We start from the raw sequence: 13,129 nt of genomic DNA, 5'->3' as shown, positions 1-13,129 counted from the left end.
AGGAGTTGAAGAGTGGAGGGGTAGATAAAAAGAGAGCAAAAAACTACGTTTCTTTGTCCTTCCACCATATCAAAATGTAAGAATGATTACTACAAACAGACATGTCCTAATTATATCATTTCACTGTTGACCACATGTAGCCTATTTTAAAAAATGCCTTTGGGGAAGAATAAGAAGAGAAATGTTACTCTTATCAGTTAGCTATTTAATACATTATATAAATCTATCTGAAACTGTGACAATATTTAAACTATATTGCATCTCTAATTTCTGGGGAAATAAGTAACTAAAGTAAATAATTCTGCAAAATGTAAATCAGTTTACCATATTTTTTCTTGTTAAGTTTCATCATCTTCTTAAAAGGAATGCAATGTAATAAAATATAAAATACTACCTTGAATAAACTGGCACAGAACCCCTCTGGCAGTGGGGAACTATTTCCTAGGCTAATTTATTTTTATAACATTCCATAATAAGGCCTAACTCTCATTATGTTGAAGAACAATCTAAAAAAGTAGTGCCTTTTATATCATCACTGAAAGATCAAGCATAACTAGCTGTTATTTTCATTCTACTTGACCCCTTTTACATTTTACAATTAACATCTCAACTAGAGCAGGGGAAAAGGGAAGACTATACAACTGAAATCTTCTAGCTGAAATATTTGCTAGGAGGTTTAGCATTTAGAGGTTAAAATTAAGTTTCTAATCTACTTTTTGTATTTCCAATATACAGGTTTTTAAATTCAGCAGCTTAAACAGAAAATACAAAATATATGAAATAAATGTTTCCATAGAAAGACCTAACTACTCCTAAAAAGCAGATATAACATTCCATTTAATGATCAAAATAAAATACACATGTGTATTTGTGGTGTCTCAAAATTACATGCTGAAAATTACAATTTGAGTTGAGAAAATGTTTCAGGTAGAGAACAAAGAACACAAAGACTTAGCACTCAAAAAGCTATAAACTACTTTTAGTTTTTCTTTCTTTGTGAAATTACACAAAACAAAGTCATTCTATGGTCAAAACTGAGTCACTCCAAGACATTTGGATGGTTTGGGTTTATGCATATATTTATGTTCCTAGTAGAACATACACAAAGTCATTCGAAAATATTGAGAGCTACACCAATGTAGCTCTCAATATTATAAAAATATTCACTTGCTTTTAATTTTTGACTGATTTAAAATTTTTCATACCCTTTAATATACACTTAGAGTATATATACACTTATAATCTCAGATTTCAAGCAAGGTAACAACCCATTTAATTTCAAATCCAGATGTCTCTTGAAAAGCAAAATCTAACATTTAAATAACATGGGAAAAAAGAGACCCTGAAGAAATTACATTTAATTATAATTAAATAAATTGATCAATAATTTACAATCCATATATCTCAAGGATCATAATGGTTACTAGTGAGAGTGTTAAACATAATTTAAATGTACTTAGGAAACGTAACAGGTGACAATGATCTGTATCATTCCAGTTTTAGAATATGCGCTGCCAATGTGAGCACAACTGAACCACATTTAAATCAGACACATGTGGGTATTTTTTTCTAAGGTGATTCTTAGCTATTTATCAACACAGCTATTTTGTTCCTTTTAATCCTCAGCCACACACACACAAAAATTTCTTAAATTTCATCTGCTCAGCAAGTAACAAGAAAAATATATGTATTTGTAGGAATATTTGGACAGAGAAGGAAGGAAGGAAAGAAGGGAGGGAGGGAGGGAGGGAAGGAGGGAGGAAACAGGTTTTTCAATAGATATTAGATATTAAATAAATTGGGCAACTTTTAACAGCAAAATAAATCTAAGTTTCTTCCAGTCTTCAGAAAAACCTACCTATGGTCTCCAACAACAAAAAAGTCATGCTGGGAATACCAGCATGGTTGTGGTAGTGTTCAGTACCCTAGACTTGGCTTTAATAAAAAGAGAGCAATTTCTTATTATTTTGGAGTCATTATAACTTTGGCATAATCTCGCAGTCTTCCTATACATATATGATGAAAACTATGGTATAGAATGATCACTTTTATATTATAATATTCTGAATCATGAATAACATAAAATGTTAAGCATTATGCTGAGTAGTAGTGCTTGGGATACAGTGATACATATAAACAACCTGGAACATGTGGCATTTACCATGTGCCAGGAAATGACAATTCATTTAAGATATACATGATATCTGACCTCGTGGAGTTTAGAGGCTGGGTGGTAGCAAAGATTATGAAGGATGATAAAGGCAATGCATGTTTTATACCAGGGAAACACAAGGAAGACTAGGGAAAAGTACATCAGGGAAACCTAATCTAGCTGCAGGAAGGTGGGGCTGTGGGGAAGATGAATGTTAGGAAAGAGAAGCACATTTTTAAAAGACAATTACAGAACAAAACAAATGAATTTCACTGGCCTGGCCTAAGATCCCATTCTAGCCAATCATATTTCCGCAGCTTGGTTCTCTGTATATGTTAATTCTTTATATATGAGCTTTTCTGCCCACTGGTTTGTAATCAGTATTTCCAAGTGGAAAATATGAGCCATTCTGCCCTTGAATCATTTTAAGTCTAAAGGGATAGCATCAGTAATTAGTAGCTCAGGCTAGAGTTAATCCCTAAGGAACTCTCATTTCCTGCCTCTGTGTCAGTTTTTGTCCAGAAAATATAGCCTTAAGATCCATAGCTAAGTACAATGACAGGTATTTTCACAAAAATTTATTCATTTATTTCCTACCACAAAATGGCATAATGCCTACTTTGCACATTTAAAAAAATGGAAGCTCAGAGTTTAAGCAGCTTGCCAAAAAGATCCAACAACTAGCATTAGCTAAAATTTGAATTCAAGGCATGTAACTCCAAATCCAGTACTCTTTTATTAAATGGAAGCTCTTTGTCTTTATGAAATAACTTTATTTATGAAAGCAATGACAATTTTATTTTCTAGTTGTTTCTACCAAGATAGTACTATTTGTTCTTTCTTAAAACATTTGGACAAAATAATCAAGTATTTTTGTCCCCAAGAACTTTAAAAAAAAAAAAAAAGGCCACAGAACCCATGTTTGCTTTGTGTATCTTCCACCGAGGGTGTAACTAGGCTGGCAACAAGAAATATGACTCATGAGCAGTGTCTTTGCAAAGAATTCTTAGTAACTCTAGATAAGTCTGACACATAGGGGAAATGTTACATATACGTAACTACATTTATTTTTGAGAATTTACCTGCTCTTTAATTCAAATCTGCCACAATCCTAACACAATGCCTCAATACTAAATACAGAATAATATTCAATATATTATGGAAATGATTTCTTGGCAGAATTTGTCAAAGGCAAACACAAATAAAAAACTATTGTTGAGGTAGTCATGGTGGCTCATGCCTCTAATCCCTGTACTTTGGAAGGCTAAAGCGAGAGGATTGTTTAAGCCCAAGAGTTCGAGATTATAGTTAACTATGATTGTGGCTATTTGCAATTAAACACAACAATGTTGAAATTCAGGTTCAGGGTTCAGCCAACCAAACTTACTTGCTCCAGCTTTTTTTTTTTTTTTTTTTTTTTTTAACAACGTCTCACTTTGTAACTCAGGCTGGAGACAGTGGCATGATCACGTCTCACTTCATCCTTAATCTTCCAGACTCAGGCAATCCTCCTGCCTCAGCCTCCCAAGGAGCTGGTACTACAGGGGCACACAACCATGCCCAGCTAATTTTTGTATTTTTTTGTAGAGACAGAGTTTCACTCTTTTGCCCAGGCTGGTCTTGAACTCCTGAGCTCAAGAGTTCCACCTGCTTTGGCCTCCCAAAGTGCTGGAATTACAGGTGTAAGCCACTGCGCCTGTCCTTGCCCAAGCTTTGTAAAACAGAAGTGAAGCAGAGACCGCACTGTCAATGATATACATATATTTTTTAGCTGCAGTGTTGGACAGAGATCCCAGTATCCAGTAATTATCCTGGTGGTTGTTGGGAGGCAGCGCATGTCACATCTATTTGCCTGGTCATAATACTTACAGTATGGCTGTGGAGCAAGCAGTAGTAGAGGTAGCTGTTTGCAGTGGCACTGAAATGTGTGTTCTGGAGCTTTCCCTGGGATTAAGAACTTTCTCAGTTAAGGGTGAGATACCAAATATTTTGCCATGCGGTTTCTGTTACAACTACTTAACACTGCCACTGTAGTGTGAAAGCAACCGTAAACAACCGGTAAATGAGCATGTATTGCTGTGTTCAAATAAACACTGACATTTGAATCTCACATTTTTTTTCTCTTTTAATTTGAGAAAGTGTTTTGCTGTGTTGTCCAGCATGGTCTCAAATGCCCAGCCTAAAGCACTACTTCTCCCACCTTGGCCTCCCAAGTAGCTGAGACTACAGGTGCTCACCACTGTGTCCACCGTGAATTTATTAATTTTTAGGTGCTACAAAACATTATTTTTCTTTTGACTTTTTTCAAATATTTAAAAACGTAACAACCATTCTTAGTTTGTGAGACATACACATGCAGGTGACAGGCCAGATTTTGCCTGCAGGCCACAGTTTGCCACCCTACAACAGTCTCCTGATCCACACAGACAGCCACAGCTCCCTTAGAAACCAGAGTTGAGGTATGCCACTGGGAGATGTTTTTAAAGTTTAACCATGAGCCCAAAACCTGTTTTGTCTGCCCTTTCTGCTCCTCCATGATTTTGTAAGCCACTAATGCCATGTAATAAGGATTTTCCTGCATAAACTGCTAGAACAAACTCTACTCTCTGCAACTAAATCCTGACTGATTCATAGTGCTATACATACATAAGCACTTTTTATTTTCAACCAAAAAAAAAAAAAAACCCTAATTATCTTTCAGGTGTACACCATAAAATATTCATTTACAAATTAATTTTAATGCATTAAAAATATGACTTCACAACTAAAAAACTATATACAACAGAATGTCATTTTAAGAATACACTATTTAATTGAACTTTATTTCAAATGAGGTGCAAAAACCACCTAATCAACATGAATCTTCAGATTCTGCAAAACACAATGATAAATATAAGAAAACATCTAATTAATAATTTGAAAGTATTTATTATATATGAACCACAAAAATATAAAATTATATAATGGGAAAGAAAAACTATGTCCACCTCCTTTCAGTAGGAAACCTGTGTTAGATTACATAATGAAAAAGCAGAAAACAGGAGAAGAACTCAATAGACATTTTGCTTATGGAAACTCTACTTTTTGTTTTTAGGGAAGCATAAATGTATTTTTAAAGTCTATGATGGCTCTAGAGTATCTTAGTGCCAAATGCATAATCTTTGAGCACTACATTGATTTCTCTCCAGGCATTAAAAAGTCAAATTGGGACAGACATTCAATTCACATCAATGACAGTAGAACTAATCTGCCGGGGAAGGTACAGCAGAGAATAACCCTGGAAACAGAAATTGTCTTAAGATAATTTAGAAAAACAGCCTTCAAATTTTTTTTTGTATGCAATTCCTAATATAAGTCAGAATAACTAGGTATTATCTTTAATATTTTTAGGTTGATAACTAACACTTTTCAACCTGAGTTTAAAGAATTGCAAAGGATGGCAGTATAAGCATTGATGGTTAATACATGATGCTTTTGAATGTGTCCATAGGATCAAAATATAGCCTCACCATCAACATCCTCCATTACATATATATTTTTTAAAGCTCTTCTTCAATTGTCAGAAATTTAAACTTATTTTGAATCAAAATTCAGGCATTATATTACCTCTTATAAAGTGTGTGTGCATTTGTATAAGAATCTCCAAAAAATAAAGGACTCTAAAAAAAGGATTATCACACTAAAACTAAAACTAGTGACCATCATTGTGTTAATATCAAATATCCGATGTTCAAAATCTCATAAATGTCATGGTAGATTTTTATAGTTATTTTGTATGAATCAGGTTCAAAATAAAGACCACTTATTGCTATTGGCTACTAATGTGTCTTAAGCCTCTCATATAGATCTCCTAGTTTACACTGGGCACAGGAACTCTATGTTGCCTATTGTTTATTGAATAGTTTATTCAACAAATAATTATTAAGCAACCACTATGTGTTCAGCAATGTTTTAGATGCTAAGAATGTAGAGGAAGAACAGAAGCCTACTAAAATCTGTGTCCTTTTGGAGTTTAAATTGTCATGGGTAAAAGAAAAAAATAAAGAAATCAATATATGTCTGATGTTATGAAAAAAATTCAGTAAGCTTTGAAAATAGAATGTTCCCAGGGTTGCTGTTTCAGTCTGCATGGTCAGGGAACATTTCTGAGGAGTTCACACCAGAACAGAAACCTGAATGAAGAAGCAATCCCTAAGAATTTCTAGGGGAATAAAATTCCAGGCTAAGGAAGTAGTAAAACCAAAGGCTTGCCAAAGTAAGATTGTGCTTCACATGGCTGAAGAACTGTAATGAAGCCAGTAGAGCTGGGAGCAGAATTAGAGAAAGGGAGAGTGTTTAGCCCTGGAATGTCTGCATTGTGATTTAGTGTTTACTTCTCTTCGGCTGCTTTGCATCAACTGAGACCAAGGAGATGGTTCATTATATTAACCCCTCTACTCTGCTGCTTCCTGCCACTCTTTTCTGCAAAAAAAAAAAAAAAAAAAAAAAAAAAAGGTACATCTGTGTCTTTCCCTACAGCTTCAGCTTGCCTAAGACTTTGTAGTCCCCTTACTGTCTACTATGGGAGAGCTCTGTGGCGGGTTTAAAATCTGATATTTGCACACTTCTCAATTTGCTTCTACGTTCACAATATTTGGCAGTTCTTCTCATGGTCTGAGGCTTGGGATTATGGTTTTCTCCTCATTTTACTGAAGTTAAAAGATTTCTTCCCTATTCTTTATTCTTTTTGTTATGTTCAGTTAGCATTAGGCAGAAGAATAGAATACAAATGCTTTTACTCAGCCATTTCATATGGAATCCTTTCCTCACCTACTGTTGATAAATTTAGAGTAGGTACACCTAGAGAACTTACGTTTCTCAATCTCTGTATTTTTTACTTCAATTTCTAGATTTTCCTATTTGAAAATCTGAGAAATTCTAGACCACCAAGATCTATAGACTTACAACTGTTGTTTAAAAACTAATTTAACACACAATCAACTTTAAATGTATATTAAAGACTCTATAAGGAACATAAACTTGGAAACTACAGTAAATTTCTACCACGATCCTTATATTCAAACTAAGGAAAAACAAAAGGCAAATAAATGTCAACATTCAAATGGACATGCAATGAAGAGAGAATAAGCAAAATATCAAAACAATATATGTTAAATAAATACAGCATTACTTTCAAGAACATAAGCTCTGGTTATGTTGATAAAAGCTTACTGTTTTCTACTTTAAATAACAGTCAAATTGTCGTGTACTACATATAAGTGATTTGCATGAAAAGTATTCTAAATCATCTAAAAGTACTTTTTAAAAAGTCAGCTCTTGGCCAGGCGCAATTGCTTACGCCTTTGGGAGGCTGAAGTGGGCGGATCACTTGAGGTCAGGAGTTTGAGACAAGCCTGGCCAACATAGTGAAACCCCAACTCTACTAAAAATTAGGCTAGGCACGGTGGCTCACATCTGTAATCCTAGCACTCTGGAAGGCCAAGGCGGGCGGATCACCTGAGGTCAGGAGTTCAAGACCAGCCTGGCCAACACAGTAAAACCCTATCTCTACTAAAAATACAAAAATTAGCCGGCACGCCTGTAGTCCTAGCTACTCAGGAGGCTCAGGCAGGAGAACTACTTGAACCCAGGAGGCGGAGATTGCGTCACTGAACTCCAGCCTGGATGGCAGAGTGAGACTCTGTCTGAAGAAAAAAAAAAATCAAAAACAAAAACAAAATTAGCCAGTTGTGGTGGCACAGACCTGCAATCCCAGTTACTACTCAGGAAGCTGAAGTACAAGAATCTCTTGAACCCAGGAAGAAGAGGTTGCAGTGAGCCAAGACTGTACCACCGCATTCCAGCCTGGGCAACAGAGTGAGACTTTGTCTCCAAAAAAAAAAAAGTCAGCTCTTTCAAATAGGTGAGCATTTTCCTCATAATTGATTAATAAGTTACCATAAGTAACTTATTAAACTCTTTTTTCAAAGACATAAAACTCAGGTTAGCCTTTACTAAATTTTAAAAACACTGAATTAGTGAGCTCACATGGTTATAAAGCAAGAGTTCAAAAATTGTGTATGTTAACATTTATTTTCTTATTCATTTAATAACACTTTTTACATGCAAGTACTCTGCTAGAACCTAGTGATGGAAAGATGAATCATTCACATTCTACCCTCTAGGGGATCACGGTTAAGTAAAAAAAATGTAATACAAGCAATGAGGTAAGTATTATAATGAATAATAAATAAGTAAACCAAGTGCTATGGAGATCACAGGGAAAAGGCAGTTAACTACCGATAGAGAAAGTGACATGTGGACTAAGTCTCAGAAATTAAAGAGAAGCTCATTCAGCTAACAATGGACTACAACTTATTTCTAGCAAATAAACTGTGTACACAGACAAGAAAGCACAAGATATGCTGCTGGGTGGACCACGTAGCTCTGCATAGTTGAAACAAAGGGTGAATATGGAGAAAAGCTGGAGATGAGGCTTGCATAGAAAAACTAGACAGAGGAAGAGCCTAAAAGGCCTTTCAGGTTAGGTTAACAATAAATTGTTACGTAGGAGGGTAACATATGTTGAGAAAATATTTCTAAATACAGTGTGATGTGTGGGATACATGTATCTTAATGATGCTTCAGAGATAAAGGCAGTGCCAGTGGAGGTAGGGATGAGGCACAGTGGTATGAGAGAATACATGTAATACCACCAACATAGGATTAACAATCTAGGAAGTGGGTATCTTTCAGGATCAAAGGAAAAAGATCAAGAGGACTCAGAATTCCAGGTTGAGTGATGCAAAGAATGGCAGTGGCATTAATTAAGCTGGAAATAAAATGAAGGAATAAGAATTAGTGCAAAAGATAAAAAGAGACAAATTGGAACACGGTGAAATAAAAGGGTGAAAGAGGCCAGGCACAGTGGCTCACGCCTGTAATCCCAGCATTTTGGGAGGCCGAGGCAGGCGGATCACAAGGTCAAGAGATCAAGACCATCCTGGCCAACATGGTGAAACCTCGTCTTTACTAAAAATACAAAAATTAGATGGGCGTTGTGGTGCATGCCTGTAGTCCCAGCTGCTCGGCTGTTCGGGAGGCTGAGGAAAAGGAATCACTTGAACCCCGGGAGGCAAAGGTTGCAGTGAGCTAAGATCGTGCTCCAGTCTGGTGACAGAGTGAGACTCTGTCTCAAAAATAAAAATTAAAAATTTAAAAAAAAAAGGGTGAAAGAAAATGTAAAGCAAAAGAAATCCAGGACCTGAGTTCAAGAGAAGAAAATCAGATGTATGTCCCTAAACAACATATCCAACACAAGAAGTAGTATACGAAATAACAGAGACCCACAATTTCAAGGAATGTGAGGTTGTTTTCTATTTTTCAAAGTAGAAAAAACTATAAGCATATTTATAAAACTAAAAAAAGCATTTTTAGCCATTAAGAATTTTTTTTGAAATTTAATATATGCATGGGGTTTAAAAGACCACACTGAAAAGAATACACAGTAAAAGTAAATATCCCACTACGGGGCTCCAGTTCCCCTCCCTAGAACTGTCATTACTAATTTCTTAAATATCTTTGTAAAGACATGTTAAATGGGTATAAGGATATAGGTGTACATATAATATAGATCCTCCTTTAAATAGCCTATTAGAAACAGTTCTCAACATACATTTCCTATTTCCTAAATATGACAGTACAGTAATCAAATTTATAATGGTAGCTCTATAAATCAAGTCAATATAAAAAGCCCTGTCTACAGGCAAGTAATTAACAGTCTTTAATTATCAGTAAATTCAGTGACAGTAAAGATGAAAAACAAAAGCCCACTAAATTTTCTTCCCAGACACTGACCTTTAGGGAATTCCTTGGATAACAGGTTCTGAATGTGTTGAGTACAATAGGGCCCATTCGCTTGAAGGTATTTTACTCAAGACTTGAAATCTGGGCTCGAACTAGAAAGGAGGGGAAAAAAATTATGAATTAGTCACAAATTACGAATATTTTCCTCAATATAAGCAGCCCAGGTCCACTAACTATCTCATACATGAAGGCTTTTCAACCCTGGTTGGATACTGGTATCAACTAGGAAGTTTAAAATATGCTCTGATGCCCAGAAGCCAACTGCTTCAAATCAGAATCTCTGGGGCTAGAGCCTAGGCAGGGACTTTATGGGTTTCCCAACTGATTCTAATATGCATCTGAGATTAAGAACCACTGCTACAGATATGTAAAATCAGATGGTATGGAGGCCACCCATAAACTTTTCAGCTTGTTACTAAATAATGTATAAGTATGGGAAATGCACTATTTATTTTAGTTTATTATTTTGTTTTTATTTTTTTGAGACAGAGTTTCACTCTTGTCACCCAGGCTGGAGTGCAATGGCCCAATCTTAGCTTACTGCAACCTCTGCCTCCTGGGTTCATGCGATTCTCCTACCTCAGCCCCCTGAGTAGCTGGGATTACATGTGCACGCCACCATGCCCGGCTAATTTTTATATTTTTACTAGAGATGGAATTTCACCATGTTGGCCAGGCTGGTCTCGAACTCCTGACCTCAGGTGATCTGCCCACTTTGGTCTCCCAAAAGGGAAATGCGCTTTTAAAATACTTGGGTAAAAATGGCTCTAAATCACCAGAGTGTTCCTACTGCAGGACAAAGTGACGCTGGAGAGCCCACAACAGAGGACTCAATAGGTATTCGCCTCACATTCTCTGAACAAGCTTAATAGCCCAGGACAAACCTACTCTGGATATTCCATTATGAAAGAAACAGGATCAAATACTGAAAAAAGCCTTTAAATCTCCCTGAATTACAAAGAAGTTACATATTTAGAGACAACAACTATCAAAATTTAACTGAAAAGCAAGATACAATAACTACTGCTTGAATGCGAAAAGCAGAAGTGAAATGAACAAATTTAATTCCTAACAATGACATTCACAAAACCTCTTTTATAGGGATTATAACCTATAGCATATGAAAGAGCTTAAGCCGGCAGAGAAGTAAAAAACCTAGTTTCTAAGTTGCATCAGATACATTTGAAGTGCTCAAAAGCTATTATGTGTCTAGTGACTACTGTATTAGAGAGAGCCAATATAAAACATTTCAATTGTCACAGAAAGTTATATTGGACAATGCTGGCTTGGGGGTAAATAAACCCCTGAAACTTCATATTAAATTTGTGAACATACATATATTCTAGGAAGATGACCTATGACTTTTATTTGATTCTCAAAGGAGATCATGTTCAATTGCCACACCAATGATTCAAGTGCCAGTGCCCAAGCCCACAGAAAGTAGAAAAGATATTTTTTTTCCACAAATAGTTACCACTTTTAAAAAAGCATATCATGTCAACAGTAGCACTTCCGACTCATGGGCATAGCCTTTCAACCACTGCATGAAGACTAGAGGGACGACTATTAGCACAAAATGTTATTCCCACCTCCCTGATGTTGTTATGGGCCTGGGGCTTCACTGCTTTTCCAGAAAAAAAAAAAAAATTAACAGTAAATCATAAGCAGAAAAATAGACCTCCTTTGCTTTATTCATCATCTCCAACTTCATTAAGCTATTGATATATCCAAGATGATTTACTTGCCCTTTAACCCCAAATCTCAGCTTTTTGTGGCAAAGAGAATCACAACAAAATGGAAGGTGAATCCCACACCCCTCAGAAAAAAAACAAAAACAGTCTTCAATCTGTAGGATGCTGTTCCTAAGAAGAATTCCAAGGATACTTGGCTACTAACCTAAGATTTAACACCTAAGTTGCCATTAAAAAAACACTTATCACAAAACAGAGATATAATGTAGTAGGTGAGTTTCCCTTATGGATAAACAGTCTGGGTTTAGCTTCCACACCGAAAAGGTCTGGCTTTGGCACTGAAACAAAGTCTTCTAAAGAGACATCATGGTGTGATGAGTATAGAGTATAACCAGCTATCCTCAAATTCTAGGATACAATCAACCGTTTAATTGATTTAAAAACTTAGCAACCCCATCTCTAATCCTTTGGCTCCTAATACATACATTAAAAAAAATAAAAAATAAAAAGGCAACCTCCCTAAAATTTTCAACTATATCTTAACTAATGCAAATAAAAATTACTGGAAAAATGCTATGTATTTTATCTGTGAAGAAAAGATACATCCAAGCCAAAAGACCACACAAGAATATGAATAAAAGCAGAAGGTAAAATAGATCCTCCACATAAGACCAAAGCCTGTCTTATAAATTAGGTGAGCTTGCTGCGTGAACTATATGCCGCCTGAGTTCAATAACATCCCATGATTCAAATGTTACTAAGTATATTTTAAATCAATAAACTAAAAGTTTGGCATTTTCTTATCAAATTAAACATTTAATTATTATGTACTCATGATAAATTGCAATTCCATTCTTAGGTATTTAGCATAAAACAGGGTACAGCCATGTACCAAAATCTAGCCCATCCATTTTTGTAAATAAAGTTTTATTGGAACACACCCATATCCATTTACTTATGTATTGTCTACGACTGCTTTCACACTATAACAGCAGAGTACTCACAACAGAGACCTTACAGCATAAAATACTTCATCTAGCCCCCTACAGAAAAGGGTTGCTGACCCTGGTGCTAAAGAAATGAAAACTGGGCCAAGTGTGGTGGGTCACACCTATAATCCCAACACTTTGAAAAGCTGAGGTGGGAGGATCACTTAAGGCCAGCAGTTCAAGTCTAGCCTGGGCAACATAGTGAGATCCCATCTCCACACACACACACACAAAAACAGATTAAAAACAAAAAATTAGCCAGGTGTGGGGCATGCTTATAGTCCTAGTTACTCAAGAGACAGAGACAGGAGGATTGCTTGAGTCTAGGAGGTAGAGGCTGCATGCAAGGTGACTGTACCACTGTGCTCTAGCCTGGGTGACAAAGGCAAGACCCTGTCTCAAAAAATAAAAAGAAAGAGGAAGGAAGGAAGGAAGGAAGGAAGGAAGGAAGG

General features: G+C 36.0%; 1 protein-coding gene across 10 annotated transcripts in view; it reads right to left on the bottom strand.

Annotated features, from left to right (window-relative positions):
- WDFY3 (WD repeat and FYVE domain containing 3) overlaps positions 1 to 13,129 on the bottom strand; it is a 296,888-nt gene that overhangs the window by 211,276 nt on the left and 72,483 nt on the right. For 7 of the 10 annotated variants that reach the window (XM_032239698.1, XM_032239699.1, XM_032239703.1 and 4 more), the window contains one exon: positions 9,989 to 10,089. The exons of the other annotated variants lie outside the window; for them this stretch is intronic. The gene's annotated coding sequence lies outside the window, so the exon portion shown is untranslated. The remainder of the gene's footprint in view (positions 1 to 9,988; positions 10,090 to 13,129) is intronic. 10 annotated transcript variants of the gene reach the window in all.

This window comes from Sapajus apella, unplaced genomic scaffold, assembly GCF_009761245.1.
Source record: "Sapajus apella isolate SASKATOON/1434 unplaced genomic scaffold, GSC_monkey_1.0 scaffold45, whole genome shotgun sequence".
NCBI classification, from domain to species: domain Eukaryota; kingdom Metazoa; phylum Chordata; class Mammalia; order Primates; family Cebidae; genus Sapajus; species Sapajus apella.
The sequence above is the reverse complement of the archived record's forward strand: the minus strand, read 5'-3'. Positions and strand labels throughout refer to the sequence as shown.